At 31.9% G+C, this 26856-nt stretch overlaps 1 pseudogene; it reads right to left on the bottom strand.

The window, feature by feature from the left end:
* Window positions 1-17770: 17770 nt before the first annotated feature.
* The window catches only part of LOC108662412 (lupeol synthase-like), a 51781-nt pseudogene continuing 42695 nt past the window's right edge, over window positions 17771-26856 (bottom strand).

The raw sequence follows: 26856 nt of genomic DNA, 5'->3' as shown, positions 1-26856 counted from the left end.
TTTATATTTATTGTTAATATGTTAGGCACCTAATGAGTTATACACATAAGGTGAATTGTCGAAATTCATTTGAGTTCAATTGGATGTGATCTAATTGATTTTATATAGACTTAATCCAATTAATATTAGACTAAATCAAATATGATTTGATGGAATATTAAATAAAAGCTCAATTAGCCCAATACATTTTTCAATCCTTGTTGGATATGAACTAGGTCAATTCACTCTATAAAAATGAATCTTTTAGCCTCCTCTCGAACTTATAGAAGAGTTCTATTTTTTTTTTCCACATGTGTTGAGATAGGATCACAACTAAAAGGAAAGAAACAGAAGAGCGCTTAAAGTTGAGAGTTTGCTAGCATAAATTTTGGCTTAAGGATTCACACACTCTTAGTGAAGAGATTTCGGCAAATCACTATATGGATCACCATTAGGAGCAAGATAATTATACTGTTATAGTTTGATAAGTCTTACTTGATGTACAAAAATAATAAAAAAAAATGAAAAGTCAAACAGACATCAAACTTTCATATATGTTAAAATCTTTTTCTTATAATTTTTTAAATTAATTTTAATTAAAGTGATCCATAAATTTAAAAATTAAAATTTTTAATATTCCGTCATGTATACTTCATCGAATCTCCTTCATTTTCAAAGCCGTTGGCAAACGTGACTTGTTCATCCTTCATTAATTAATCTCCTTCATTTTCAAAGCTGTTGGCAACGTGGCTTGTTCATCCTTCATTAATTAGTGTACCATATATATATGTATGAAGAAAATAAACAAAAATTCATGATGAGAGTTGAGATGTCACTTTCTCGAGAAAATGTTGGCAGAGGGTATATAACTAATGGTTATCAAGAAAGGCGAAACACGTGGAGTAAGCATTGGCCATTTAAAAGGCAATTTGTTAAGGAATCGACTTACAACCTTGCTGTGCCGGACCTAATTAATTTGACGCAACTTAATCTTTGACAATTCAATACTCCTTCCCAATTTAATACGAAATTGAATTATATTTAATGCTAATTTAGTATCATGCTTATTTTTCTTATTTATCTTTTAATAACATTTTCACCGTAATAATATTAAACATTTTACTATCTCAAATTCTTACTTGATTAATTGGTATCATTTTTTACATAAATGTTGCATAAATGTCAATATCTTCTCCACTTGTAATTATATTTTTAAATCTTAATTTTATTTCATAGATTGAAATTTATTTTTTAATTAAATCTAAGTCAAATTTAAGATTTATAATTTAAGCGATTAATCACATTTCAATAAAAAAGAAAATTGATAACGATTCTTTTGACTTTTAATTCCGAATATACCAACTCTTTGTGTAATTTAAATTTGACGTTGGAAAATGCTATACAATGGTGGGTCTTGTTGCCTTACAATAACCACAAAAGCTGTTGACAAAATTGCTACTTGTGGAAAAAATCATTAGTTCAAGTCATAACTTATAATCGTTTACAGTAAAAATTCTTTTTAAGGTAGTGTATATTATAAATTATTATTATTATAAATATTAAACTTCACATCCTTATTTGATAGTGACCAATCATTTTATAATATTAAATGTTAAATACTAGTTTAAAAGATTAATGAAAAAAAAATGAAATCCCTCTACTCAATGGAAAATGCTTAATAATCCTATAGCTTCAATTTGCAGACATTTACTGATTTTAAATTTTTGGCACAATTGAAGAAAATCATTAATGTTAATAATATATTAGTTTGAAATATTTTAATTTTTTGAAAATTTTATAACTTTTTTTAAAAAATAATAAGATTATCATTGTTAATTATATATTTTGTTTTTCCTAAAAAGATAATCAAATTGATTCGGACAAGTATTGAAACGATATAATGCTAACATAAATAGGTAAAATTTAACGTAACAAGTCATAATAATAATTTTAACTATATTAAATTAGTTAGATATAATATTAATCTTAAAAATAATAATATTCTTATATTTTAAGGTAAAAAAATTAAAATAAAAACTAAATAACATTAAAAATAAAATAAATAAGATTAAAAATTGCTTATGATGTTAATATAAAATAGATAAGTTTATAAATTAATTATGTTATGGATACGATTATAAATTAATTATGTTATTTACCTAGTAATATGTTAAACAGAATTTTATTATATTTTTAAAAATTATATTAATTGATCTTACAGTAAAATTAACGTTTACTATAAATTTCACCTTATTGAAAAGCCCAAAAAGAGGTCATGCTAGAAAACCCAAGAAACCTAATCCCATTTAATGTTTCAACAACTTGAATCTAATAGGACACTGGCTCACTTCTATGCATCAATCATTCCAATTCAATGCAACAAGGCTGCAGTATTCTGCATTCAGGGCTATGATGGACATGACTGTAAAGTGAAATAGGTCAACAAAATTCAACTGCAAGAGCAACAAGCTTATTGAAATATGATTTTATTAAAAGAAACATATGAACAATTTCTCCAGCGCTTCCCCTACTTTGGCTTTTAATTCAGAGCTCAAATAACCTTACAATCATTTCCTACAGGCATAGAGGGTGTCTAAAAAACCATGTAAAAAAAAATCAATTGAATTTTTCCTCCATCTAGCTGAAAAATTGTCCATCAACCTCATTGAATATCATATAGGCAGGTATAAGGAAAAGATGCTTCATAGTTGTGTACTCTGGTTCTGAAAGTTTTCTCCTCTAGCTCTTCTCTTGCTGACCATTCTAGTTCTTGTAATCTGGATTATCTCTGAGAGACTGAGACCAAGCTTTCAGAGAAGAAGACAGTAGGAATCCCAGTCAGTTCTTCGCAGATACTTCAACTACTTGTTCCTCTTCTGCACCATTGCTATAAGACCCTTCCTTGAGTGCTTATCCTAATAAAAAATAATTAAAATAAAATGCCTAGGATTTTCAGGCACATTGTTAGCTTTTTATTAATAAAATAAACTTCCACAAACCATGTTATTGACCAGAATAAACTTCACTGTTTATAATGAAGAAAAAATGCCATTTAGTATTAGCAACCTGGATCACATACAGTCATATTTTAAAAGGCAATAACCTCCAGTTCAATCAGAGCTATTGTCCCTACAACATATAATTGCAGCTTTTTGCCATGCAGGTCCTGCCAAGGGTATGATTGCTAGAGCCACTTCACAAATTGAGCAGACATTTGAACTACATTACCTCTCTTGTCCCTCCCCGCCCCCCCAAATTCCCAAGGATATTATAGTGACGATGCTACTTTGACAATAGCAAATTCCAAGGAAATTAAGAAAACCCAGTCGGTATCCGCCTCAAAATGTGAAGAAATTTCCTGCACTAACAATGATCCAAAAATTCTTTGGTGGCTGAAGCAGGCATGATTAAAGATATAGCAGGTAGGCAACAGAAATCAATAGAAACTATAAAGATAATCTTAACATTAGGCCCCTTTAAAATCCCTAGTCTATTTGCTCCCACCCAAATTCAACTACTTAAAACCATTCTCAAATAATGTAGTTGCTTCAAACCAAAATCCAGCCCCCCAAACTCATGTTCCCAAGCAAACCATGAGTGAAATTTGACATAATAAAAAATTAATGCAAGGAAAGTAAAAAGAAGAAAGAGCAACTCGCAAAAGAGCAATGCCCTTCGAGGTCATCTCCAAGCCAAATATCATTAGTTCATCTAGCAAAATCTCAGATCTCACATTTTAAACCACATAACTTGTGTCTCCAAAACACTTGAATGCATACAACTTGACAAAGCGTTCAAGAATTTAAAATTTCAAATACATGACAACATACAGGGCGGTTCTAGGCGAAGGCGAGCAAAGCACTTGCTTTAGGACTCAAATTTTAATAGGTTTCATAATTTTATAATAATATAATTAATTCATATTAAAATATATAAAAATTAAAATAATTAATAAAATATTTATCTATCCTGCCATGTCTAATAAATATCTATTTTCTCTCATTTTTCACTTTTCTTTTAATTCTCAACTATTTATCTCATTTCTTATTAAAAATATGTAAAAATCAAATAATTAATAAAATAACATATTTTCACAATTCCCTAATTATGTGCTTAATAAATCTCAATTTTTTATCACTTCTCAATTTTCACAATGATATTAATTCTCAGCTATTTCTCCTATTCTTAATTAACTAACAATAATATGTATTTAATGATCTCCAGCTATTTCAAAAAAAAAAAAAAGTCTTATTTTCTTAATTTAACAAAAAGCCTCAATTGAATATTTAACTTTAAGCCCTTGAGGTTATTGAACTGCCCCTGACAACATTGATAGAGATGCATTGAAATTTCTCCGTTTTCTTCTTTTTCCAGGAAAACAAAGGCACATTAAAAGTAATCAAAGGACATGAGGGATATTGATAAAAGGATAATAGTCAATAGAGCTATTAGAGGATATAAACTCACCATTAGCAAAGATAGAACTAGGGCAGAGTTTATGAGAAAAAGATGTCAGAGTTATTCACATCAGGGGGTACACACTATTCTTGTGTATCCCTAACATTGTTTGGTAGGAGGAAAAAGGAAGGAATATGAGTAAAAAGAAATAGTGTTTCTTTCTTTCCCTTCCTTTCATTTGGTAGGAGGAAAATAGGAGGGCAGGAAAAACATTTCCTTGCCTTCTAAATCTAATCCTTCCAAGAGAAAAACACTATTTCTATTTAAGTTATTTACAATTTTAGCCTTATCCTCTTTCATTATCTCTATTTTTCATCTTTCATACCAACACAAAGGAGGAAAAACAACTTTTATTCCTCTCCTTCATTTTTTTTCTTTCCTTACCTTTTCCCTTTCCTTCTATTTTCCTTCCTTCCTACCAAACATGCTGTAAGAGATCAAGCTTCTTATTCTATGCATCCTTAAGAGATCAAGCATCTTTCTTCCTCACCCCTCCCCTCCACCATTTGACAAAGGGTAAGGCGCGACCTTGGATCATTGTTGAAGTATGGGACTAGCTTGTTAATAACATACGGTCAATGCCGAAGTGGTATCACACTCACGCAAGGTCAAGCAGAATTGCTGTCACGACCCAAATTTCGGGCCATGACCAGCGCATGGACCCAATGGACATAGCCCACTAGGCCCAAGCATGCCTGTCTATATGATCTGTTCATAATTCCATCAAATTTGCTAAAGTTCTATTTCATAATTACAATTCAAAATAATGCTAACCATTGCCATTTCATAGTGGCATTATCAGTCAAATATACATAAATTGTCTAAAACATATGTCTTAGTACTTTACATCACATTTATGTATTTATAACAAAAATGACTCTAGGGTTCTAGCGAAATGACCAGAATGGAGGTGCGGCTATGAAATGCCAAGTTACCTACCAAGGTTACGAATCTACGAGGACACCTTAACCTAGTTACTGACTGCCTCTTGATCTAAAAACATGAAGTTGAAAACGGTGAGTATAAACCTAGTGAGTGAACAAAAGAAGGGAACAAGCAAACAATAAGGAAGATTTATAGAGGTCACGATGCATTTATCTTTAAAACAATGCAATTTAGTTCAGTTCTTATTAAAACCCCTCATTTAAAACCCCAATGAGTAAATCACTTGATGATAAAGGGTCCATGCTCAACAAAGGATTTGAAGAGGGAAAAACTTTAATGACATTCAAGAAAATCAAGTCAAGTAAATGATGGGTCCTTGCTGCAGCGGAAAGGCATTCTCACTACAGCGAAATTTGTCTCAAATTATCCACTGACCGAGGGTTTCTCAATTTGCCAAGGGTTTCTCACCAACCTCATCGTTTCAAACTTAATTAGTTAATTCCTTAATGTTGGAAGTCCATACTCAACTATGGTACCAAAGAAGTGGAAAATAGGGTAGAAACCGAGCAAGGTAATAAACAAGACAGAACGTTTCTCGTTGCAGCGAGAATGGATTCTCGCTGTAGCGAAATTTAAGCAGCAAAACAGAAAGTTTCTTGCTGCAGCGAGAAACCTCAACAACTTTCTCGTTGCAGCGAGAATCTAGCCAATGCAACCCTCCAAAGCCTAGAGTTTTTCGCTGTAACGAGAATGAATCTCGCTACAGTGAGAAACAGGACACCAACAACACTTTTTCATTCTCTCAAGAAAAGGCCATTTAGCTGTAAGGACAAAATCAACTCAAACATGCTTAGAAATTTCCAAGGTTTAACATGCAAGATTCATATGCATCACAACCATATATTATACTCATACACTTTCTATAACACACATTTTTATATATAAAATATACATCATCATGCATACCATCCCACCATCATCAGCTCATGTGCACTCCCCACTCGCACATAGCTGGGTTAGCATCAGCTCATGTGCACTCCCCACTCGCACATGGTTGGGTCATCATCAGCTCATATGCACTCCTACACGCACATGGCTAGGTCATCATCAACTCATGTACATTCCTACACGCACATGGCTGGGTCATCATCAACTCATGTACACTCCTACAAGCACATGGCTAGGTCATCATCAGCATACAAAAAGGAATATCCAATGCATATTATACATATCAACATATTGCTATAACACATGAACCATTTATATGGCACATTTTCACAAGATAAAAACATTCACCAAAGGCTTGTTCCCTAGGTACATTTTTTTAAAAGAAAAGTTGGATAAAATCATTCAAATGTTTTGTGCAAACACATTCATATTCCCAACAAAATTTTGAAATGCAAGTTCACTCATTGGTATTCGTTAAATCCTAACTTAACTCCAACTTCCTCTATTGGTCCAAATAGGGTGGTGGGGCTTCGTTGAAACCTATCATCACATTGGTGTCACAATTAACTCAATTCATACAACTATGAATTCTAAAAGCTATCTCTTAACTAGCATCCAATTGCCATTCTCAACACTAAAAATCAACTCTAATTTACTACTCACCTTGGTAGCTTTGTAAATTTGAAATTCTTTCCAATAATTCCTCAAACTATTATAAAGCTCCCTCTTTCTCTCTTTAAACACCTAGCTAGTGAAAGATAGTATGGAAGTAAGATTTTTTTCAAGGGTTTTAAAGTGAGAAAGTGAAAGAGCACAAGGGTTCTATGCAAAAGTGCATAAAAGCTTTAAAATTGGAGCTATTTTGAGAGAGGTTATGGAGGTTTCATATCAAGCTTTCATGGAGGATGAAGAAACATGAGAGGGAAAAAGAAGAAGCTGCTGGAAAATGTGAGAAGAAGCTACTGAAAGAAAAGGATATTTATAGCTAGAGCTTATCTAATTTCCACTTAAATTACAAATATGCCCTCAACAAGTTAGCTTGTTCTCCTGCAATCCTTTGTGCAATCTTTTTACTCTTTTGACATTGAGGCCAAGTCCACAAAGGTCTAAAAATACTCGGGTTTACGAAAACTTAAAATTTTTTATCCGAGATGAAAAATGACCATTTTGCCCCTACCTCGGGAATCATCATTATTTTTCTTTCCTTTGCCCTTTTACCTGTATTTCATCATTCATTTATACCTTAGGCCTACTTAGGCCTTAATATTGTTTAAAAACTTACTTTTAGGGGCTTATTAAGGAAATGACGAAACTACCCCTAGCTAGTGTTATTGCTTCTATACCTAGTTACGAGCCTATAGAGGTCGAGGTCTCACGCCTAACAGGAAAGGAAGGCAACATTGCAAAATATACAAGCGGTTCCTTGCTTTTCGCCTTACTCTAGAAGAGGATGGTACGTGGTTTTATTCTAATGCTACAAAAATCATTCACTTTAATAATAGAATTCTTTATGCTGTTAACGATTGTGAGACCTTTAATGATGTGTTTTTTATTCTTATTCTCTTTTTATGATTGCAGGAAGAGGAAAAACAGTGCCATGTGACGTTCTCTAAGCTTTTTGAACACACTCACAAGCAGCAATACTAGAGAATTTGTGGACAATAGGTCCAAGATTGTTTGCATAAGTAATATGTGTGCTTATATATATATATATGTAGATATTTGATATATATGTTCCTTATCGATTAAATAACTTAATAAGTTTAATTGTTTTTCTATTTGTAGGAATCATACACTTTGGCTTTATTGTAGAAGTACAGTGATGAGCCATTGACCAAACCAAAGTTTGATCTTGAGGCATGAACCAAAGCCATTGGAAGGCCCAACAGTACTCAAACCCACATATACGGATTTGGCACCAAAGTCCCCACTTCTAGACTTTTAACTCCTACTGCAATGTCTAAGTTTGCTTTTGGCCCTGAAGCTGCATCACCTCTTCTTCCTCCTGCACCTAAGCTTGTGGGATATCAACAATTGGTTAGTAACGTTAGTACCTAAATGACATCTATGGACAAACTTAGTAACTTGATTATTAAGGCAATTACAGTGAGGGGATTGCTGGACGCCTCTAGGTTTTCCTTATCACAACAGTCAAATTCACCGCGTCTACCATAATAGTAGTAGCAGCCACCCCTACTCCCTCAGTGAGATTTGTATTTACATTAAATGTTTGCATTGGATTATTGATTGATGTTTACATTGGATTTTTTTTATTAATTACGATTTGTATTGCATTTTCATATTTTTTATATGCATATATATGTTTACTGTATCAATAACAACATCATATAATAATTTTGTTACGAATCAAACAAAATTTAATTCCTAAACAGAAAAAAAACCTTATTTTGCAAGTATTACAGAAGAAATTCATCTATTAACAATGGAATTCATCAATTACCAACGAAATTCTTTCTTTACCTATGGAGCTCATACAAAATACCAACAAACTTATTGCCATTGCCGACAGATACTGCTTGTAAACTTCAAATCTATCGACTATTCATCAGAAATTTCATTGATATTCATCGATGAAATTTACCATTAAAACTTAATCTATCGGTACCTTTACTAACAGAGTTTCCCCATTACCGATGAGATAACGATCGACAGAATCAAGCCTTTGTCGACGAAACTATCAACGGATCACTCAATCGATATTTTACCGACAGAATAATTCATCACCGACAGATTTGCCATTACCAACCACTGCATTTTCAACCAAGTATCAATGGAAGTTTTTGTCAGTAATGTAACATACTATTGAAATTTTAACTATTATCGATGGGTTATTCTATCGGTAATGCCTTATTTTTTTGTAGTGAATGTCTTTAACAACACAATGTATATCAGTAAAAAGAATAGAGGTTTATTTAGTGCTGATGAGCTGACTTAGATAAATAAGATTGAATTTAAAGCTTGGTACATAGAGGACATAATATTGGACTCAATTTAACAACTCCTATATGAGACAAAATGTCTTTTCTATCATTAACTAACTGAACGTAACAATCCTTAATTGCCCTAGCATAAACAAAACTATTTAAGGAAAAACATATATGATCAGTGACACCAAATTCTATAATCTAATGACTTTGTCTTATTATGTTAATATTTGCATTTCTAAACCAAAAAATGCAAGTGATTTGATGTATTGAAACAAAAGTGACCCAAAACAATACTTGTAAAGGCTGAATAGACTAGTGAAACCCTGCTGAGTGCTTTGTGAAGTATATTTACCATCATTGCTACATCTATTATTCTCATTTAAGAGTTCCATCAGCTTGTTGACTTGTTGCTTGATGATGGATATTGGAGACATGGAACCAGTCTCAACTATTTCTTCCTTTTATTCAACTTTATAATTATCTAATCTTGGTGCATTACACACAACAACTACATTGTTAATTGTGGCCTTTCCTTTCTTGAAGTTTGGTTTCACCTTTGTAAACTTATAATCTTCTAGAAATCCAATGAGTCCATAGCATTTGTCTTTAGTATGTCCTTTTCTTTCTACAATGGTTGTAGGGAACATCTTTTCTCATTTTTTTTCTTGGTATCTACTGCATTTACCATGGTAGATTATTCAAGAACTAGTTTAGGACCATTAATATGATTGGATAAGATCCATCAATATGATTTGGGACCTAATGGTAGAAAATGACTTATTTAACTCATTAAGAAACTTGAAGACCATGTCCTTCTAGTAGTGGTCTGTATATTTCTTAAAACAATTGAGATCACATCTTCCACATTCGTAATGTGGTAAAGGTCTACAATTTCTCAATTCCTCCCATATGCCTTTCAATTCAATGAAATATGAATCAACTGTTTTAGTACCTTGACTGACATTTCCTAAGGTATATTGTAAGATGCATACCTTGGTATCATCAGGTTGAGCAAAGTTTTGCCTTAATGTGTTCCAAATTTTTGTTGTTAAATCCATAAAGAAAATGGTTAAGGCTATCGATTGGGAAATCAAGTCAAGTAACCATGCCACTATCAGATTATTGTAGCGAATCCAAGACAAATAAAGAGAGTCTATGATTGCAGGTTTTGGTATGGAACCATTAATGAAACCTATTTTGTTTCTAATAGATAGTGAGTATAAATGACCTACTCCACACTATATAGTTGTTGCTATTCAATTTGGGATTAATAAGCACTGAACCAGGGCTATCTCTATGATGCAAGTAGTAAGGTGACTGAAGATCTGCTATTGGTGAGATTTGGGTGATTTGTATATTGGTTTGTGTACTAACTTGAGTTCTAGACTTAGTAGTTTGAGCCATCATTTATCAGCTAATGGAAGACTCACGAAGATAAGAAAAATGAAAAGAAATATTAATAAAGATTAAATGAACCTAGATAGTGATGAAATAGGAAAAAACCACAAATCAATTGCTGGAAAAGAAAAAGCTCTGTTAGTAGTTGATGAATATTCTTTACTATTAATAAAGAACGTTGATGGCCATCTAGATTTCTCCCTATTCTGATACCATGACAGACAAGGACAGTGGAAGAAAAGAACAAGTCGGTGCAAAAAGCTGAGAAAATGTCAGGGTTTTCTTATTGAATTAGGGCTCCATAGAGCAATATATATATATGTGTGTGTGTGTGTGTGTGTGTGTGTGTGTGCTTAAGAGTAAAGTAAGAGAGGGAATACATCATAATTACAACTTAGCCACCATAACAAAATTTTAAATGCTTTGTTATTGAAACGGTGTGTTCACTACCAAAAAACAGCCTATTTCCAACGAAATTTTCTGTTGGAAAAATGTTGATTTCTGTTGGAAATGCCTTTTTTCGACAGATTTTCAACGAAAAAATCCGTTGGTAAAAGCCTCATCCGTAATACTTTCCGTTAGAAATCCGTTAGAAATTTTTAAAGGAAAATTCCGTTGGAAAATTCTATTAGAAAAAATATAATTTCTGTAGGTTATCCCATTGGAATTCCGTTGGAAATTTCCAACTGAATTTTGTTGGAAATTTCGTTGGAAACAACTGTGAAAAGAATTCCATTGGAAAAAAAAATTCCAATGGAAAATTTCGTTAGAATTGGTTTTTCGATAAAAAATTCCGTTGGAAATGATTTTCCAACGGAATTCTATTGGAAATTTCTAACAAAATTTTCCATTGCAAATGCTTTTCTAATGGAAAAACATTGAAAATTTCCAATGAAATTTTTTGTTGGAAAAATTTTTCCAATGGAAAATTCCGTTCGAAAAGCATTTCCAACGAAAAATTCTATTGGAAATTTCCAATGGAATTCTTTTATATTAAGAAATGCATTTCCAATGGAATTTTCTATTGGAAATGCTTTTTCAACGACAATTATTTTACTAAATTTTAATTGCATATCCTTCTACTAATGCTTTTTCAAAAGAAAATTACCAATTTTCATTTCGATAAACAATTATCAATTCACATCCACATTTGACTTTCAAAATATAAAATGAAACACACATTAAAAACTGAGATTCAAAGTCAAATTCATACAATTAAAATTACCCTAACACACAATATCTAAAAAAGTTAAACACATATGAATATAAAGCTAAATGTGTTATTAAACAGCTATACTAAAAAGTATCTAAGTGTAGTAGTGAAAAATAGACATCATATCATGAAATGTGATCTTACTTGTCAAGATGTTAGCTTGAAGGTCCCACATTTTCTTGTTTTGAAAGCGCATTAGTCATGATCATGGTTTCCATACGTGCCATAAATTCACTCATGCTTTCCACCATTGCATTCTTAATTTCTTCACGTATTTCTGCACATATTTCCTCACATATCTTACCCAAGTTTTCTGAAAGATTTTTCACTTTTTCTTCCAATGCAATTGTGAGACTGGTAGCGTTTGAGTTGATAGGGCCACACGCAGACTCAGATGTTGCTACATTACTGTGTGTTCCAATAAGTAAAGATGTAGCAGGCACCCGAGTACCAAACCTATACATGTGAGTGCGTGTAGTCTCCATCCCTCCAATTGCTTCAGTCCAAGCATTCAGATCGAATTCTGGCTGAGAAGATGAATCCTCACCATACTTCTATGACAGTACAAAATTATACATTTCCTACATAAAAAATAAAATAAGATTAGTATTCAACTAAGGTCGTCAACTTTAAAGTCAACATTAATCAATTTTGTATGTACACTCGTAGACTTGGACTTGTTATCTATAAAATCACCATGACCCCCTAAACGTTTATAAGTACGGTTGAACACTTCCAAAAACCTAACATCTCGTTTCATCTCAATTGTCTGCATTTATTTACAACTATATATACTCAATTATAATCGATATATATAAATAACATGTAAGGGAAAACCAAAGTCAAACTACTAAACCTATAATTTAAATTTAGTTTGAAAGAAAACCATACATATAAATGTGAAGTAAGATTGATTCATACCATACTTTTTGCATGAACCACAAATGGAATTGAATAGCTAGTGTGCTTTGGAATGCTTTCTTCTTTTGGCGTTAAATGATTTTGCCTTGCTTTTCTCGATTTGTTTTGCCATTCTTCTGTATGCCATACCATATCGATAAGGGCATCCCAGATTTCATTTGTGATCCATTCCCTTGACATGCCTTTGCAATCCCTAATGTTGTTTGTTTTAGCTTCTGTCATTGCTTTATTCTTTTCTTCTGAAAGCATGTCTCTTAACCGATCGGAACAAATTTTATCCCATATTCGTTGAACCAAAACATCTTGATTTACAGACCAAACACATTTTTCCCATAGCAAAATAATAACGTAATTAAAAAATTTGATACAAATTAATTGAAAACAAAAAGTTATAATTTAATTGAATAACAAACATAGTACCTGAAATTTTTGAAACATTAACTCCTTTATATCATTAGGGACTTTACTTCATGTCGACCATAGACCATTGAAGTGATTTTTTATGATCCTTGTTATTGTAGCTGTGACCCCTCGCTCGAAAAAAGTACTTGTAGAATATAAAAGAAAATTTTTTTGCAGTAAAATTTATAACAAATATAACAATTTCATTAACAAATATAACAAGATAACATACCTTTTCCCAATAGGAGTTATACGCAATCTATTGGATGGATCTACAGGAGTTTGTAATCTTACACTAGGCCCCTTACCCCTTGACCTTGAGGATGTGTCATCTACACTTGCACCTAAATCAATAGATGGGATCTACGAGAATCGTGAGTAGATGTCTCATTTTTTTACTTGCTCTGCAGATGCACCCAACAAAGAAGGTGTCTTAGAGGGCACATCATTATACTCCTGCTGCATCTGTCGTTGAATGGATAGATCAACAAACGCACTAGCATTTGTAGGCAAGGATATACTTCTAGAGGTATTTGTTGATCTAGGTCTCGGTTTTAAATGCTTCCCTTTAACCATTGTTCTTGCAATATTTTTTTGTTAAAATTCAGACACATTATTTTCAATAAAATTGAAGCAAAATATAAAAATCATCAATTTACAACAATGATAAGTATGATTATTCATTTGTACAATCAAAGCTGCAATTATATAGTATTAATTTCAACATTTATAAATATAAACTTTTCGTTATAATTTTATATCATGTCAAGATCTTTTAATATTATAAAATTAAAGTTAAACAACTCTGTAACAAAAAATATAAAACCAATATCATATATGCCTACCATCATCAATCACTTTCAGAATAAGCAAATTCATGTTCTTCATTATTATCACTATCATCACTAAAAGTTTCACAATCGTCATCTTCAAGTATATATTGTCTTATGAGCAAATATATTTTAATCTATTTTACTTAACTCATCCCTTCTTAAAACTAAATATTTTATTATTCATTATATTTTTCATCCATCTATACTTGTTGTTTTTATTTTTTTTATTTTTTTACAACTTTCTACCTAAACATGTCACCATTATTCACATACTTATTTACTTATCTAAAAACAAACATTTATTTATTGCCTATTTGTAATTTTCTATATTTTTAATCATGATAAAACTTTTAACTTTCTTTCTTAATTATCTCATACCTACAATGCTCCTCAACACAATACTAGGCCAACCAACAAGTTCATATAACAAATAAGGGAAAGGATTTTACCTTATTTGGGCTTGAATACTAACCCAAAATGATTGATCTGTTTGGCAGCATTCAAGCCCATGTCCTCAACTCACCATGCTTCCTCTGTCGATTGTACTGTGGGAAGGAAAAGGAGAAGCCTTTCCTTCTCTAGGTAATACGATGCCATTTAGAGCCTTTTTCTTCTTTTTCTCTTCTTTCTTTCCCTCTTTTTTCTTCTTTCTTCTGTCGTTCACCCCTTTCTCTTTAGCTCCTTTTTACTCTACTCTTTAACCAGCTTTATTTCCTCAATCAAAAGCTCACTCCTTGGCCTTTCTACCTAATTGATAGCAACCCAATCTTCTCTCTTTCTCGTGCCGGTGGCGCACCTAAGCCAAAAAACTCTCCCCTTTACTGACGCCGAAACCTTTCTCCCTCTCTCTCTTCTATTGACGCCACTCAACCTTCTCTTTCTCCCTTAAACCGATGGCAATAGCTCCCTAAACTTTTCCCTTATAAACTTCAACCAATAAACCAGAAAATAAAAATCTAATCCTAGAAACCCAAATCAAGAAATCCCAAAACTACGTCGTTTCTCTCATTTTTAAATGGCGTATTTTTTTTATTTTTTCTTTTTTTTTGGTCTTTTTTTGTTTTTGATAGAAAGTTGCGGTTTGGTTGCTAGAAAAAAAAACTAGGGCTTTTTTATTTTTGTTGCTCTCTCTGTAGGGTTTGGTCAGTAAAAGAAAGGGAAGCAAAGTTGAGGATTTGGGGAAACTGAGAGGCACAAGGATTTCTATTTGACTTATATCGGTTTGGTTTCTTTTAAAATTAAGTTGGGGAGCTTTCAAAACAGTTTGGGCAGGTGGTAGAATTTGTTAAAGTCTAATTCATTTAACATGTGGTCAGAAGTTCAAGTCTTTACCCTAACACAAATTTGAATATTTTAAATTTTATTAATAAATTAATTTTTTTCATATTACTCAATAGAAAACATAATGTTATATTACTAAATTTATGACATACATATATTTATGACACAAATTATAGATTATACTTTGATATATATTACAAAATTTGTATAATTAATTGTCAATATAATTTTATAAAAAGTATGATAATAACTAATAAAATTAATAACTGTAATCATATAAATGAAATTTACTATAAGCTTACGTATAAAACATACAACTATATATATGTAGGATATTTTAATATCTCACACACACACACACACACACACACACACACACACACACACATATATATATATATATATATATATATATATATATATATATATTAACTTATGAAGTTATATCAATTATGAAGTTATATCAATTAAAGAATATAACTTGAACTTTCATATTAATACAATAGGTTATATATATATATATATTGCGAATAATGCAGGTTTATCTATATATATATATATTCTATAGCTATGATTTTAATTTGTATACATAGATATAATAAATTAATATATTTTAAATATATTATATTAATAAGTTTATTATAAATCTATCTTCTTAATTTATATATATTAACTAATTACAATTAAAACATACATAAAGTATTATTATTTTTTGTTTAATTGATTATTATATCTTATCATGTATTTTTATAAAATTAACAAATTTATTTTGTTCTTTTTATAAATTTTTCAATGTTATAAAATTAATTTATAATGTATGATTCAATAAAGTTTTAAAAAATGTACAAAATTAATCAAAGGAAAACATACTTAAACTTTTAAATATTATAAACTTCAATATGTATGTATTTGCTTTTATTAATATCTATTTTTTATAAAAGATTAATAAAATTCATAAAAAGTATAAAATATTTTAAGAAAAAAAATTAAAATAATACTATTACCAACGGAAAATTCTGTTGGAAATTTTACCGAGCTTCAAAATTTTTTGAATCTTTTAACTTTTCGGCGGATTTCCATCGAAAAATTTTTCGTTGGAAAATTCCAACGAAAATCCATTGGAAATTCCATCAGAAAAAGTGGTGGCTGAAATTTTTTGGCCACAAAAAAATTTTTCAACGGATTTCCAATGGAAAAATTCCGTTGAAAATCCGTCAGAAAAATTAGTTGGCATTTTTGTTAAAATTTCGTTGAAAATTTCCAACGAAATTTTTTTCCTTGGAAAAAACCTGTTTTCTTGTAGTGAAAATGTTTTCATTCATATGCCTAGTCTTGCTTTGCTTTATTTAAACGATGCTTTTAGTCCTTTATTTCTCAGACTTGCTTCTTTTTCTTCTGGTCGAGCATCCTTTAGTCTGGTACTCAGTCCATCATATCAAGTTTGAGTTTATTCATCTCTAATATGTCTAATATATGATTAATTAGGGTTCATGTACGTCAAATTAATTTGTCTAGGTCAAAGTGAGGTGTTGTATGTTTTGAATTGATTATACTAAACTGCTATCAGGGGACTAGGATGTTGATACCATCTCATCATATGAGATGTTGCAAGTTGTCCAGCTTATACTTAATAAAACATCCTTGTTCGAGAAAAAAATGAACCAATTTTGTTAGGGATTGATAAAGCAAGAGTGAATGATTGTCTACAGGAAGAATAATTACTGGAAATGAGTTTTGGTTTAATAATCACGAACTCGTGATGCTTTGAACGGTGTAGGAAAAAATAGAATGTGGATCCTCAATTAGTGAGAGAACTTAATGAATTTGAAGAAATTGACAGTATGAAACTGAGATTGAAAAGAATGAGTCAATCAAATTGTTCATTTTTAAAGAATTCTATAAAAAAAAATTCTTAATTAAACCCTAGCTTAGTGCTGTAATATCATGTGAAAATAGAAGGAAAGTTTGCAAGAATAGGAATTTGTGAAGAATTTTCACTTACTAAATTGTTATAGAAACCCAACTTATATACTGCAACAAAAAACTAAATTCTAACAGATCTAAAGATAAGGGCAATTTTATCCATTAAATCTATATAGTAGCTATGCTTAATTAGTAACTTTTAATTATTGTGATAACAACTGTAAACCAATAAAAGTAACTAAAGCAAACTAGAACCAATAAACATAAGTAGTTATATGCTGACTAGACTAACTTAACTAATTTGTGCTAATCAAATACAAATTAAATTTTTTTTTTTATATTTAGGGGAAGAGAGATTCGAGCCTTGCTTTTTTTGGGAGAGAGATTATATACTAACCAATAAGTTAAATGCTCAACTGTAAATACAAATTAAAGTTAATTTTAAACAACAATGAATATTAAAAATCTAAATTCCATACAGTTTTGACTTTGGTTTTTATAAAAAGAGAAACAAAAGTAATGTAAATCAATTGCTTTGGTTTCTTTTGTTTTTACTTTGATCATAGAATATAATCCTCCTTTTGATTCAAATACCTTGCCAAACATGCTTGCGATACTCAGCTAGAGCCCACAGTGGAAAGACGTTCCTGTACAATGCGTAGTGTAACATGCAGTTCCTCATGAAAACTCTTGCGAGTTCCTGCCATCATTCATTTGAATTCCAATATAAGCAAATAATTTTTTTTATTTTGGGTAAATAGAAAATTGTTGGTGTACCCACATTTTGCAAATATTTATAATTCCTATCCAGGTGTTCCTATTTTATAGTACACTTTTACTTCTTTAACTTAAATTTAGTCATATTGTAACTGGTTAAATATTTATTTTTCCTTTTCTTTTAATGGTATATATACATATATTAGACAGTTACCTGTTGGGGAAAATCACCATCTGGCAGTTGAGAATTTATCAACAATTTTGCAGCTCGATGAAGAGGTGTAGGATCCCTCTCAGCCTATCACAAAAGAGTAGCATGTATACAGTGATTACGAAACAAACATCGCAACAAGTTATAGATTAGCTTTTGCATTTTTGGTACATGAGATTCATAGAATCCTTGTTAATGTGTATATAAACATACCTGGCCACCGATAATTAAACCCATCAAAGCCAGTGCAGTTTGTACCAAATTTGTTTGATTTCCTTCACTAGGTATATATACTTGTATCAACAAGAAATAAAAAATAATTACATATATTATAATTTTTTATATTACATTTTGAAGGAGAGAATTGCATTTGAATTAATAATAAGTGCATGTATATATTTTTTGTTCTAAAAGTTGAATTCAAATTAGATAAAAAAACTTAAAGCTATTAATTACCTTTTTGGGACAAAAAAGGTAGCTCTCTCCCCAACCACCATCTTCTTTTTGTGTTTTAAGCAAAAAATCAACTCCATACCTATAGGAATGCTTGTCAATAATGTCAAGATTTTGGTGAACTCCATCAATCTTTGAAACATGACTGATATTTCAACAAATTAAGAGACTTATATTTTACCAAGAATTTTCAAGATACTGTGTCTCTTCGAGGAACTGTGCAGCTTTGCTCATGAAATTTGCAATCTCTCTTTTTTTATGCTCAGGGTATAATTTCTGGAAAAGATCTAGTGCTTGGATGGAAGATGAAGTGCACTCGACATATCTAAATTACTCTTTTTATTAGTCTAAAAGAAATTCATTTCCCATTTAATTAAATAATTAATGAAAGGAAAAGATAAGGCTCTTACTCATATTCTTTGACCAGATCCTCCAGAAACTCTACTGGATTGAGCCACTAAATATAATTAAAGAAAAGTTTACTAGTCAAAAGTGCTATTAATTGATAGCAAATGTAGACATTTTTGAATGGATAGTAATTTTTAGAGAACTTTGGTATTGTAATGTATTTTCCTTGAGTTTAGTAAGACAAGGCTTAGTCCAAAATATTTGTCACGACCAGGAACTCCCATCGAGCCCGTGACAACCGCCGCGACGTCTCGATTGACATTCATTACCCGGAATGTCAACCGAAATCCCGCAAGGCTTTAATATCAGCTTCTCATTTCCCCTGTGGGTAACTGTTTCCAAATACCACATTTCAAAAGATTTTAAACTGTTTCCAACTTAAACAAATAAAATAATAATTTTCGTCTCACAGGGGTATTTTTGTCATTTATCCCAAAAATCTCAAAATCATCTAAAAATATAGTATGTAAGTGGAAAACACATACTTCTTAATCAAAAATAATTTTGGATTTCTAAAACATTCGTTTAAAATGGAATTATAATTGTTATAATAAAATAAAAATATTCAATAAAATATTCAATTTTCACATAAAACGATATTTTAAGAACACTGCATAAATAATTTTTATAGCGTAAAAGAAAAATAAATTCTTACATACCGTAATACAGATAACCAAAGTATAGAATTTAATTTACAGTGACACGTGGGCCCACGAATGACCAAAAGTATCAAAAGAAATGAACCTACAGTCTTTGGATGTGGCAAGTTCAACTGTAATCCTCGCCGATATCAGTTATCTACAATCTATTCTGAACCTGAAATGGGTGAAAATGAGGGTGGTGAGATTATAAAATCCCAGTGAGTAAACAAACATCACTCAAAATATCTAAAGTCGAGTAAAATGAGACTATTAAAACATTTCATCAAACTGTAATTTATCATCTTTCAACTTATTTCAACCAAATGAAATCAATTTATTTAAAGCAAGTAATCAGTATGGCTTATGAATTTCTTAAAAAGCTTGGCTCATGCCAAAAATTATTATCATAGTCAGTTAACTGGGATACCTTGGCCGAGGGCTATCCCAACTGAGTCCGCCAAGGCTATTAGAAAGTCATGTTTTTATTTTGAAAACATAGTCGTTCCTTGGCGTTGGCCGAGTTCCCCTTCACGTGGTGGTTTGGCGTGAAGTGAACTCTAAAAATTATATCTCGGGAGTTACCCTACTCGCCTCTCCAACCGAGGTAAATATATAACAGGATTCTGTGCCCCTCTAATAGGCTAGTCCACAGAACCCAGCCCACTGCAGCAGGTCAAACCCACCATACAATAAAATTTTGACAGCATGACAGGGCTAATATATTACTACCCAGCCTGCAAGGGTAAAATAAAGCAATTCATACAATTCATAAAAAACACAGCCCAGCCAGTCATGCCAATATAATAACATAAGCCATTAATTCAATTTTAAATTTACAACAAATCAGTGGTCTCCAATTACTCTATTTTCAAAATCGTTATTTCGTTTCAAGACAATTTATAAAATATTTTCATTTAAACTCATTTTGTTTACAAAACATAAAAATTTACCATTTGAACTCATTTTCATAAAATTCACCAAAACCGAATAAAAACATACTTTAGATAATTAAAATGATGGTAAGGTTACTCACCGTGTCTAGAGTGGGGATTTTCGAAATACTCAGACTACTGGTCCTCGAGTGCAATTTCCTTTCCTTTATTGGAGGACTCACCACCTTGACATAGTACAAAATCGAGAAATTCACCACATTGGTACTAAATTGAAATTAAACTAATTTAGATTACTAATGCTTGATATGGAATGCAAAAATGTCTAAATTTTTGCCTAAATGCGGTGTTAGCCTATTTCGATCTTTTACCCGATAAATCGATATATGCGTCTGTTTAAACTCCAAATTAATTTTTTTCAGTTTCTATACCTCAATTGCACCCAAATTGACTTAATGTCCCTCAGTGTGGTGCAAATTATCAGTCTCGATAGCAAATTACGAAAATACCCCTAGTGGGTAAAAATTTATATTTTTGCTCTGAAAATTCCCATTATTTTTCTAGGCTCATAATTCATCATTATTCATCATAATTCCTCAAATAAACATCAAGATCAGCAGCCAATATTCTCCTAGAAAATTCAGCATAATGGGTTTCAATTGAAGAAAATTATATCTCTAGCTTATTTTTGCTATATTTCAATATAACTTAACTAAAATCACTTAATTCAATTAAAATCAACCAAAAATCAAGCTCAAAACTCATCCATGGAGGTTTGGCCAGCATGGGTGTCCATACCCACTTTCTAATTTTGCATGGAAATGAGAAAAAAATGCATGGGTAGTGAAAATCACAAGAAAAATCAATGAAATTTACCTTTTCAATGCTAGATTTCTTGATTTCTCTTGATTTTCCCCAAATTTTCAGGTAGGGTTCTTATTTGTTTTTTTCCCCCTTTTCTCCCCTGGTTTGGACAGCTGAAGAAGATGAGAATTCTGGAATTTTTACCTTTTTAAAGGCTAAAATAATATAATATTATTTTATTCATTTTTTAATGTTTTATTAATTCCTTAAATTCTAGCCGTCCATTTGTTTCCAAATTTTCACCATACACTTGTCCCACATATCCATAGCTTAGATAAAATTCTCAGACTTATCCAAAGTCTTGGTGGAGTAATTTTTGAAATTTACACTTTTGCCCCCGTAAAAGTCAAAAATTACATTTTTGCCCCAAAAATTGAAAATTTGCCCATAGACATATTTTTCATCCCTTATACTCATACCATTCTCCAATTTGTCAAATTTGATCTAAATTCTCTCAAAATCTCAAATTTTATCCGCAGGTGGTAAAATTACGATTTTACCCCTACACTCTAGAAATCACCGAAATTAAACTTTTTCACTGCCAAACCCTCAAATTATACTCAAATACTCAAATAATACTCCAATAAGTCAAATGGCGCTAAAAAAAATTCTTTTCTAAAATTTTCATTGTATCTCTAGGTGGCAAATGACCATTTTGCCCCTAGACAGTAAAAATTTCGGTTTGACTCCAAATTGATCCTCGAACTCCAAATCACCATATTAAACCATTCTGGGACTTTAATATTCTTAATTTCATTTTAAATTCTCTATTTGATCTAGTTCGAGGCTTAAATTACCTTAATTGTACTATTTGGTACATTGTCGTCTTTTAACGATTTTTCTTTCGGGGCTTTCCAAGTATGCAAGCATATTGTCAATCATATGAATGACATGGAAAATATTTTATAAGGTCGGGCTTGACAATATTGAACTTTAATTTCCTCCCACCAAAATCCACCTCCTGTTGGCTCCCAAGCAGATAAACCACCATTTTCACTCTGCAATAATTTAAACCAATATAGATTAGGACAAACTAAAGCATGCATTATTACTGAATATTAGATTTTACAATGGTCTTCTTCAATAATTTTGGTGCTAATTAATTGTAAGTACATATTCACATCGGGGCATTGTGAAGACACCGAGACATTGTGAAAACACCAATTTTTGCAAGGTTAAAAATCCCACTAAGGTGAATAATGGCCAAAATTTAAATTTAGTTGGCCAAACCAACGATACTAAAATCTATTACTCTTCTGAAAAGAGTATAGAGAAAATAAGCACTCCTACTTATTAAAGAGAATATTTTTTATTAATTCTCAACTTCAATATGCCTAACAATTAAGCCAAGAAGGCTTTATATAACTATTCCTAAAGAAGAAAGCCTCCTAACTTTCCTATATGGGATTATTACAATTCTTAAATAAAAATAAATAAGAAATAGCCTAACCTAAACTTTCTTGGAGTACAAGTAAAGTAAAAAATAACTTAACCTAACCTAATTTAATGTACAAGTAACCTAAATAATATACTCTTGTATCATTCTCCTTAGATTGGAGAAAAATTGCCTTCAAGATCCATGTCTTCTTCGTCTTCTCCATAGTAAGGAGAGAGATCGACTACATTGAAGGTAAAAGAAACTTCATAATCTCTAAGAAGTTCGATCTTGTAAGCATCCTCATTAATACGTTCGAAGACTCGAAATGGTCTGATAGCTCGAGGAGATAATTTTGCACGGGACTTAGGAAAACATTTTTTCCTTAAGTGAATCCACACTAAGTTTCTTTCCTTAAAACTGGTTGGTTTTTTGTCCTTATTGTCTTGCTTTTGGTATTTGGTAGTTTGACGAATAATCTTTTCTCGAACTTCTTCATGGAGCTTCTTGATTTGCTTAGCACGTTCTTCAGCATCAACACTAAATTCACGAGTAGCTGATAACGAAAGAAGGTTCAAATGACTAAGAAGGTGTTTTCCACACATTACTTCGAATGGACACCTTCTAGTGGTTTGGCCCATAGGATTATTGTAAGAGAATTCTGCTTGTGCTAACACAAATCCCATTGGCAAATGTGTTTACCCACAAAGCTTCTTAATAAGTTTCCTAAACATTTCTTGACAACTTCTGTTTGACCATCCGTTTGAAGGTGACTTGTTGAACTAAATTACAAGTGAGTCCCTATTTTCCTCCAAAGAGTTTGCCAAAAATGATTCGTGAGCTTCACATCTCGATCAAAATTGATGGTTTTTGGAATTTCAAGGTGACATACAATTTCTTTGAAATACAGATCAACTATGTGAGAAACATCATTTGTTTTATGGTATGGCACAAAATGAGCCATTTTGGAAAATCTGTTGACGACTACCATTACAGAGTCTTTTTGCCTTAAGGTCCTTAGTAAATCTAAAACAAAATCCATACTCACATCTACCCAAGGAGCTTTAGGAATGGGTAACGATCTATATGTACCAATGTTTTGATTTCCAAGCTTGGCCATCTGGCAAGTACAACACCTTTTAATATGTCAGATGACATCTCGTTCTAACTTGGGCCAATAAAATATTTCCTTCACAAGAGTCAATGTTTTGTCTCTCTTAAAATGTCAAACTAATCCTCTTTTATGAGCTTTTAAATAATAGATTGACATAAAGAACATTAAAGAATGCACAATTGGTTACCTTTCAAAAGATACCCTTTTTGTTGGTGAAATTTTCGATAAGGATGTTGAGAGCTAAACTTCCATATCTCACCAAATTCAAGATTTTTCTCATACAATTCTTTCACAACTTCAAAAGCAACAACCTTTGATTGTAAGGTAGAGAGAAGAGCAAGGCGACGACTTAAAGCATCAACTACCTTGTTTTGCACACCTGACTTGTGCTTGAGGAGAATTGGAAAGGCTTGAAGAAACTCACTCCAAGATACATGTCGGTGATTAAGCTTGTGTTGGGAGTTGAGATGTTTAAGGGCTTCGTGGTCAAAATACAAGACGAATTCCTTTGGCCAAAAATAGTGGCTTCAATGGTCCAGGGCTCGAATAACGGCGTAAAACTCTTTACCATACGTTGAATATTTCAACTTTTCATCATTGAGTTTCTCACTAAAAAAGGTAATTAGTCATCCTTATTGAGGTAGAACAACACCCATAAGTACATTAGAGGCATCAGAATCAACTTCAAACACCAAATCAAAATTCAAAAGTGTAAGCACAGAAGCTTTAGTAGTTTTTTTTTTCAATTCCTCAAAGCTATGTTGTGCTTTGGTACTCCATATAAAACTATCTCGCTTAAGGCATTCAGTAAGTGGCGTAGCATTAGAACTAAAATTTTTGATGAAACATCGGTAAAATGAGGTCAATTCATGAATGGTTCAAGCATCATGAAGTGACTTTGGAACTAGCCAATTGATAATAGAATTAACTTTGCTTTAGTCCACTTCAATTCCTTGGCTTGATACAACATATCTTAAGAAGATGACTTTATTTGTCATAAATTCGCACTTCTTTAAGTTAGCAAAAGGCTTTTGCTCTTGAAGTACTTCAAAGATCTGTTGTAAATGTTCTAAATGTTCTTTCTGGCTTCTATTATACACCAAAATATCATCAAAATAAACCACAACAAACTTCCTAATAAAAAGGTGAAATACCTAGTTCATTAGGCACATAAAGGTGTTGGTTGCATTAAAGAGACCAAATGGTATAATTGTCCATTCATACAAGCCACGAGTTTTAAATGCAGTTTTCCATTCATCTTCAGGTTGCATTCGAATTTGGTGATAACCAATATGCAGATCGATCTTGGAGAAAATAACAGCATCATGCAATTGATCCAACAAATCATCAAGTCTAAGAATGGGAAAATAATACTTGATGGTGATTTTGTTCACGACATGACTATCAATGCACATACTCCATGTTCCATCTTTTTTTTGTGAATTAATAAACTAAGAACATCACAAGGGCTAACACTTTCTCTCACTAAACCTTTCTCTAAAAGTTTTTTAACCTGACGTTGTAACTCTTTATGCTTTTACATACTCTTGCGATAAGCAGACTTGTTTGGAATTATAGAACCTGGAATAAGATTAGTGGCATGCTTTATATCTCGCATTGGTGGTAGTTTATGGGGTATTTCATTTGATACAACATTGCAAAAATCTTTAATTATGGGCTTGACATCTGTGGGTAAGGATAGAGATACTTCATTTCCTCACAAACTAATACGAGGTATAAGAGGCTTGACTCACGATAAACTTTGTTGAGGCTAGACGTAGAGATGAGTGATTTATCTTCCTCTTATCTCTTTGGCCAATCTTCAGGCTTTAGTGGAGTCATCATAATTTTTACTCCACCCTTGATGAAGCAATAAGTATTATTGCATCCATCATGGTGAGCTCGACGATTATATTGCCATGGGTGTCCCAACAACAGATCGCATATGTCCATTGAGAGAACATCACAACAGACTTCATCTTGATTCTTATTTCCAACAGAGAATTGAACATAACAACGCTTTTTTACCTTAACTTCACTTTCTTTTCTCAGCCATTGTAGTTTGTAAAGATAAGGATATACTTCAGTTAGAAGCTTTAACTTTGTCACCATGTAGTTGGCAACAACGTTCTCACAACTTCCATTATCAATAATGACATTGCAAACCTTCCTTTGGGATGTGCACCTTGTCTAAAAGATGATGTGGTAAAGTCAACTTTCATCTTCACTCATCATAGCAATGTTGAGGTTACGACAAAAAACAAGAACTTCTCTTTGGTTAGTAAGAACTTCTTCTATTTCATCTTTATTGAATATTTCTAGTTCATCCCCTGCTTCTTCCATGATAGGTTCTTCCATAACTTCTTCTTCTACTAAAGAGCTAATTCTTCAATTTAGACATTCAGAAGCAATATGCCCAAATCTTTGACATTTAAAGAACTTCTTATTGACATTAAAAGCACAAGTAGAAGCAGTTTCTTTATCATTCTTGGAAAATTTTACCTTTGGAGGCGAAATGGTTATCAAACTTTGTCTCCCACGATTTGAGGTAAAGTTTTTTGTCTAGATGAACTCACTAAGCTTTTTCATGATCGTTGTTTCTCAACCTTTAATGCTAATCTAATGACATCATTTAAATTCCAATATGGTTGTAGTTGAACAACATCTGCAATTTCAACATTGAGACCTCTAAGATAACGAGCTACAGTTTACTTTTCAAGTTCTTAGACATCGCACTTCATGTGAAGTTGCTCGAACTCCATTGTAAATTCTTCCACTAACATTGTTCTCCATCTCAAGTTATGAAATTTCATAAAAATTTCTTGTCGATAATGCTCAAGAAAAAACTTACGCTTAAGTTCTCGACGCATCTTATCCCATGTTCTGATCTCGTTAAAACCTTCTCTTTCTCGTTGTTGTTTGAGATTCTCCCACCAAACAGAGGCATGCTTCTTCAATTTAATTGCAACAAGCTTTAAACATTTTTCATCAGGA

This window comes from Theobroma cacao, chromosome 6 (genome assembly GCF_053813885.1).
Source record: "Theobroma cacao isolate CCN51 chromosome 6, ASM5381388v1, whole genome shotgun sequence".
Classification (NCBI taxonomy): Eukaryota; Viridiplantae; Streptophyta; class Magnoliopsida; order Malvales; family Malvaceae; genus Theobroma; species Theobroma cacao.
Note: the sequence above shows the minus strand (reverse complement) of the source record. Positions and strands in the feature narration are given on the sequence as shown.